This window comes from Zalophus californianus, chromosome 2 (assembly GCF_009762305.2).
Source record: "Zalophus californianus isolate mZalCal1 chromosome 2, mZalCal1.pri.v2, whole genome shotgun sequence".
NCBI classification, from domain to species: Eukaryota; Metazoa; Chordata; class Mammalia; order Carnivora; family Otariidae; genus Zalophus; species Zalophus californianus.
Window position 1 is genome coordinate 148,302,429 of NC_045596.1, and position 7,659 is coordinate 148,310,087.

Here is a 7,659-nt window from a genome sequence, read left to right on the forward strand (position 1 = left end):
TTCTCCCTCTGACCCTCTTCCCTCTCGTGCTTTCTCTCTCTCATTCTTTCTCTCTCAAATAAATAAATAAAATCTTTAAAAAAAAATTAGTTTAAAAAAAAATAAAAAAAAAATAAAAATTAAATGAAATTGCATCATGGACTTAAATGTAAAGCATAAAATTGTAAAACCTTTTCTAATTTTTTCTAAAATTCATAGAAGGAAATTTTAAGGATCTAGGACTGGGTAAAGAGTTCTCTTACTTGACATCAAAAGCATGATCCATAAAAGTAAAAACTGACAAGGTGTACCTCTATAATCAAAATCTTTCTCTTTGAAAGACCATGTGAAGATGAAAACACAAACTATGTACAGACTGATAGAAATATCTGAAAGCCTCATATCTGACAAAGGACTAGTATCTAAATTACATAAACAACTCTCAAAAATCAAGTAAAGAAATCAAAATTTTCAAATAAAAAGGGGGCAAAAGACATGAACAGATATTTCACCAAAGAGGATATAATAAATGGCACATAAGCATGTGGTAACATGTTCACCATCATTATCCAGGAGGGAAGTGGGTATAATCATAAAAAGGTAGCATGAGGGATCCCTGTGGTGCCTAAGCTGTTCAGTATCTTGAGTGTGATGCCAGATATGTGAAACTGTGCAGAATTTCATATACCCATTTACACATGAGAGTAAAAATAAAACTGGGGGAATATGAATAAAAAAGATGAACTGTATTAATGTCAATGTCTGAGTTGTGATAGTATATTGCAGTTTTGCAAAATGTTACCATCCATGGAAACTAGGTAGAGAACAAGAGATCTCTCTCTGTATTTCTTGAAACTGCATGGGCATCCACAATAACTTCAAAAAAGGGGGAACAAAATTGTACACTTAAAATGGGTGAATTTTATGGTATGGGAATCATACCTGAATAAACTGCCTTAAAAAAAGAATCAGGGGTACCTGGGTGGCTCAGTCGGTTGAGCACTGACTCTTAATTTCAGCTCAGGTCATGATCTCAGGGTCCTGAGAGCCAGGTAGGGCTCTGCGGCTCAGCAGGGAGTCTACTTAAGGTTCTCTCTCCCTTTCCTTCCGCCCCTCCCCTTGCTCGTGCTCTCTCTCTCTAAAATAAACAAATCTTTAAAAATTTTTTAAAAATTAAAAAAAATAAAAACCTAGGAATCCTCTCTGACTTCATGGAATTTACCACATAGGTCAAAAGAAGACATGATCAAGGAATACAAATCCTTAAGGATACAAATCCTATGTTTTAACTATTTACATAGGCTGTATCAATAATTGGGTAAAGGTATAAATGCTAAAGGACTGGCATTTGTGTGCCTCCTCCTTGAACTCATAAAAATGTAAATGCAAAATACATTAAAGAGAAAATTCGTATAATTATCTCATTAAAAATCAAAGTACATTAATGTAAATTTGGATTGCTTCAAATAATCATTTCTAACGTATAGAAATGATTTTATTTATTAAAAATATTTTAAAAATTAGAGTTTGTTTAAATCTCCTAAAGTCTTATATACCCTGGTTTCTATTAAAATAACAGCAACATTAATAATTTTTATTGTGCATCGGTGTAATAATTACTTGGAAGAGCCTATTTCTAAAAATAGGCATTCAGGCCTCTTTGACTTTTAAAATTTATTTCTAGTTTTATTATGCTGAGATTAGGGAATGTAGACTATATGATGTCTGCTTGAGAAAAATATGTAAGTTTTCTTGACACTGCTACTCTGGAGGGTGAATTTAAAGTTACAGCTCCAATTATGCCATATGCTGTGTGACCTTAGATATTTCAAGCAAGGTTTGTGGGCTTCTGATTCCTATAAAATAGGGGGAAATTACTCCTGTCTATTTTACAGGATTGCTATAAGTCTTAACTGAGATAACATATCTAAAAGCATCTTTTAATTAGTAAAGCAGAAGGTCCTGACTCAACTTTTTTTTCTAATGTCCAAATCTAAGAAACAGCAATACTTTTCTGACATGATTTTGGAGGTAGTTTTCTCATTTTTAAAAAGTGAAATATAATTTTATACAAAATTAATCTGGTATAACATAGCACAATGATACTTCCACCTAAAGTCAGTGTAAATTAATCACCAACAACTACACTAGTCACCAATTTATTAAAGTTTATACAAACCATAATACCTTTCTTTTTTTTTTTTAAAGATTTTATTTATTTATTTGACAGAGAGAGACACAGTGAGAGAGGGAACACAAGCAGGGGGAGTGGGAGATGGAGAAGCAGGCTTCCCACCAAGCAGGGAGCCCGATGCGGGGCTCAAGCCCAGGACTCTGGGATCATGACCTGAGCCAAAGGCAGATGCTTAACAGCTGAGCCACCCAGGTGCCCCAGAACCATTACTCTTTTCTAACCAGGCTATGTTTCTAACATAGATAGTACTTTTGGCTGTATTTGTAATGTCTTGTTCTCTTTTCAAGAGTAGAGTAGTTCCACAAAAACATGAGATAGGATTTATTAATAGCTGTTGGTATATCTAGTATAAAGCTTATCTGTAAAATGTGAAGCAACTTTAATCAAAATGTCTCTAGGTAACAAATTAAACATCAAATAAAATCCTATTCTATAAGAAAAAGGTAACTGCACTAGTGCTTTTAGTAATTCCATGGCACCAAGCAAAAAGCACATGCTGTGGAGATGACTCTAGGTAATAAAGAATGGTTTACATACCACTTAAGTAGAAAATACACTTGGAAGATGGGAAGAATAGAAATGAGTCTGTGGGATCAAAAAAGCATTCTTGTTTAAATACTTTCATTTGAAGCAAACCAATCCCATAAGTCTCTTGAGCAAACACTGTTAAATCACTGGTATGGGAGGATTGGCAAATAATTATCTAATTAAAATAACTCATTATAAAAAGTTAGTTTTCTTCAGTAATTCCTAAACATCTTAAGAGTGGAATTTAGAAATAAGAAATTTCTTATCTCAGATAAAGATCTATAATGTGTGCCAAAAGTGTTATGTCTAAAATGCTAATTTTATTAAGACTTAAAGATGAGAAAATTCACTTACTTTTATATTCTTAGAGATTTTCAATATTTTTCAATTAGAAAGTAACAAATAGATTGATTATTTTAGGTTCTAAAAATCTTCAAATGATGTGATATTACTCAATGACATAAGAACATGAGAAATCCTGTGAGAAAATATTTTCCCCAATACAATTAGAATCAAATGGGCAGTCCAGCACTTATTTCTCTACTTCCAAAAGAACAGACCACCAAAGTAGTTTAGAACACACTAGGTGGAGAAATTTAAAAAAAGAAAAAAAAGGGGAGGAAAGAAAAAAACATGATAACCAATCACACCCCTAAAACTGAATGGCAACAATTGTAGAGAAAGAAGGAAGGGTAAGCCCACAAGGAGGTCTTTCTAAGGAGAAAAGGGAAATAGCTAAGTACTAAGAGGTCACAAGGTACATTAAACACATAAAAAAAAACCCACTCATTAAATTTAAAGATCTGGTCCTGCAAGAGCAGTTTGTGTTACTAAAAAGCATACCATTTGTACGTTGTTGTTCTTTTTTAATTCAAAAAGAATTACAATATTACTTTCTGAAGCTTTTTTCCAGGTCTTTAATTTGATTCTAGAATGAGTGTTACCAAATGGAATTTAAACAAATGCAAAAATTAAAATGTGTCATTTAAATGTAATCAAATAAGCTGAGAATTTTAGTCTTATTTATTTTGGGGGGGGCTCGTTTTGCAAGAAATGCCCCCACTGTTTTAATCTTTAAATAAAATATATTTATCATACTTCTCACCTGCTTTAACTTTTAAAGTAAAAGCAATTATACTTCTCACCAGCATTATTGTTACTTACACTGGTTCTTACTTAACTGCACTATTTACTCAAACCCTTTGTAATCAACAACTGCCACAGCAGCATATCTCAACCCACCTCCTTGGGGCACACCACACTCCATGCTCACTAAAGAAAATGGCCATTCCTATGAGTTGAAGAATTAAAAAACAAAGCAAAACAAAAACTGTAATTCTCACTGAATAGCTTTTAGACAAATAAAACAAGATATTAAAATATTGAGGGAGGCCTGAATATAAGGAAAGTCAGAAATGAGATGAGAAAATATCTAGTAATGAAAAGAGACAGACACAAAACCTAGATTTGATTCAGGTTCCTTCTCTTTATTAACCGTATTGGAAAAGTGACTTAAATTTCTATGTCTCAGTTTCCTCACCTGTAAAACAAGGGTTTTGAACCTAACGATCAATCCCTAAGTTCTCTTTTAACTGTAAAGTTCTTTGATTCTATAAAAATTAAATGAGAAAAAAAAATCCTAAAAATAAATAAAATGAAGAGGTGATGGAGGGGTGTATGTGTGTGTATAAGCATCTGTTCTTTCTGTCTCTTTTTCCCTATGTTCATAACTAAACCTGATGCCTAAACTTGAAACCACAGATATCTTTTATCATCTCTATGTCACTAAAGTATTTGTCCCAAATAAAATGTAAACTTATCCAAGTCAGGATGTTTTAGTTTTATTATAGAATATATACCAATAAATTTGTCAGAAAAACAAAATGAGAAAAAAAGAAACAGGGAATACAAATTCCTAGAAGTAGATATATTTCATTAAAGTTGTTTTAAAATAGTAAAATAATTCAATGAGAAAGCAATGAGTTAGATGTATGTTTCACAGACTTCAGTATTAATGATTCTGATGCAATTAATCACAGGCCAGAAAAAGGATTAACCTCAGTTTCCAAATTTGAATCGAAATTTGGAAAAAATAGTTGTATATAGCACTTGGATAAGTAGTAAACTAAAATCATAAGTTTGAATGACTAACTTCAATGCACTGTGATCAATAAGATAATCTCTTGGTAAATCAATGGTTTTATATTATGAAAAGAGGAAAATGTCTTTTAATCTACACAAAAGCACAGTAAACACAAAAACTCCCTATTAAACTGATCATATATAATAAATTATAATGCATGTTTTAGCTTATTTAGCAGTTATTATCATAAGGTATTGTGGATGGAAGTGTTTCAACTGTGTTATCTTCTCAAGCAACTGTTTGAAATTTTGCAAATATATAAGGGCCCAAAATCACATTCGTTAATTGGTGTAACCTATAAATGAAATATGTAAACCTGACAGGGAATCTCAATTTAAAAGCCAAACCTATAATTTGAGAATTGACACATTTAGGCTGGTGTTAAGCACTTAACTTATAAAAGATAAACCTGAGTAATACTTTACTAACAGGTAAGGCTTTACAACATCTTTCAGACCTGGAAGAAGCATATGCAGTTTTACTGTAGATCACAGCCAAAATAGTGTCACAACAAGCCCTGAAAGCCTGTACCTTTAGTTTGTAAGGTTATGTGATTCCCTGACAAAAGCTATGCTGATGATGGACAGCCAGGTAATACTGATTTAAGGTGGTACCTGCCACCTAACAATAATGCTGAAAACAGACATGAAAAACACGTCTATTCTAAGATATACCTCTCCCATCCTTATTTGCTCTCACACCAACATAAAGACTGCCACTGACTTGCATTCTTTCTATACTAGAAAAGCATTACCTCTAGCTTTTCTAACCTCTTTCCTCCTTAAGAGCTATCTTTGCTCATGTTAATTTTGGTACAGTGTCAACCATATAAAATGGCAATGGGTAAGGAATACACAATCTCCAGTTGTGATATGCTTTGCTCATGTAGACCCTAAAAATACAAACATTCCTCTCATGCACATAATCCCTCATGAGGCATAATTTCCAAGGAAAATAGTAAACCCCTCTTCCGATAATTAGTAGGGGGGGAAAAAGACAAAAAACAAAAACTTTTTTCCAAGAGAGATAATGCTTGTACAAACTTATTTCTTTACAAGTTGGCATTGCTTCTTGTCTGACTACATTTCTCTTGGATGCATTTTTGATCAGTTATTCCTATCTAGTAACTCTTAAAAGTTAGCAGCCAAGCTGGGTTAGGCAGTCTAGAGGATAGCCCCCAAAGACTTCTGGTTGGATTTACTACTCACCTCTAATACCATGGCAGTAGTGGTGAGACACTACTTCTGAGATTAGGTTATGAGAGACTATGGACAGTCTTGGGTACTTTCTATTGCTCACCCTATGGGAAAGCAGCTACCACACTGTGTGAAAAGCCCATGTGTAGAGAACCTAGGCCTACCAACCACTGTGTGAGTGTACTTGGAAGCAGATCCTCCTACCCCTCAGTGAAGCCTTCAGATGAGATCACAGCCCCCAACTGTAGCTTGACTACAAACTCATGAAAGACCTTGGGTCAGAGGCTCTTTGCTAAGCTGTAACCAAATTTCTGACCTACAGAAACTGTGAGATAATAAACATTTGTTGGTTTAGCTGCTAAATTTTGGAGTAATTTGTTACCCAACAATTGATAACTAACACAGTACCTCAGACAAATTATCAAATTAACTGGCTAAAAATGGGAAGTCTCCTACTCAACTGGAAAAACAATAAAATTTTTCCTTCATTCTCAGATCTGCTCAATTTTGTAAGCCATTTTCTTAGGGGGTAAAAACCCTCCTATCTCATAAATATGGTTACCATACTCCAAATATTAAAAGGAGAAGGAAAGCAGAAATGAAAAACATAAATTAGCTTCACTTTGCAGTAATAAAGATCATCATATACTGATTTGGAGAGAAATATCTAGGATCCTTGAAAATAAAAATTCAATTTGTTAAAACAAGTAGACTCAGTTATTAAATTACTAACTATATACAGAACCTAAAAATAAAAACAAAAAACTTCAATGAGGATTGTTATTTATGTAACTTCATCTAATAATATTTAACTGGAATACCCGACATAGAAGAGAGTAGAAACCAGTCACAAAGAAACAAACGAGAGACAAATTAAGAATTTGCCAAATTTCTAACACAAGTTTGATGGCTGAAGCACCTGGCAAAGCCATCATGTCCTTAAGTAAAAGTGTTTGCATTCATATTACTGAAAAGTAAGTAAAGAAGCGAAAACTGCCTATGCATCAGGAAAACACTCTACTTGAAAAGCAACACTTGGGCTAGAAAAGAGTAATCTTTGCCATTTCTCGTCTTTATTTCATAATGAGGCTGAGACACCACCTGGGGTCCCAAGTTAACCTACATACTCCGTGGCCTAGAAACACAAGGAACACACCTACTCCCGCCTCCTGATACAGATTCCACATTTTAACAAGCCATTACAGCTGTCACTCAAAATGCTCTGCACTGCCATTGGTCCCAAAGTCTTGCTGGTTGGCAAGTTTCTGCCAACTGGCAAACACCGGTTGTCTTTATTTTCGAGAAGAAAAGTAAGGGTATGCAGAGAAAAGAGGCAAGAGCTCTGAAATCTCTTGTACCTGAGCGACCTGCGATCCCCACCGCCGCCGCGACGAATCGGCCTCTGGGCGGGGGCTTTTAGTCAAAAAGAAAATGGCTCAGCCAGGAACTGGTGCCCAGGCCATGGAGAAGCCGGTTCAAACTTTTACTTGTTCACGCCGGTGGAGGTATCAGCAGTGAGAATACCAGGAGCAGCACAGGATCCCTCTGAACTGAGCGCACGTCAACCTGCAGCAGCCAGAGCTGCCGACTGTCCGACTTTTGACGTTTCCTATTGTTGC

The 7,659-nt window shown here is 34.6% G+C and overlaps 1 protein-coding gene across 1 annotated transcript in view; it reads right to left on the reverse strand.

Annotated features, from left to right (window-relative positions):
• The window catches only part of FBXO8 (F-box protein 8), a 47,877-nt gene extending 40,341 nt beyond the window's left edge, over positions 1–7,536 (reverse strand). The window contains exon 1 of the mRNA XM_027599328.2: positions 7,399–7,536. The gene's annotated coding sequence lies outside the window, so the exon portion shown is untranslated. The remainder of the gene's footprint in view (positions 1–7,398) is intronic.
• Positions 7,537–7,659: the final 123 nt, after the last annotated feature.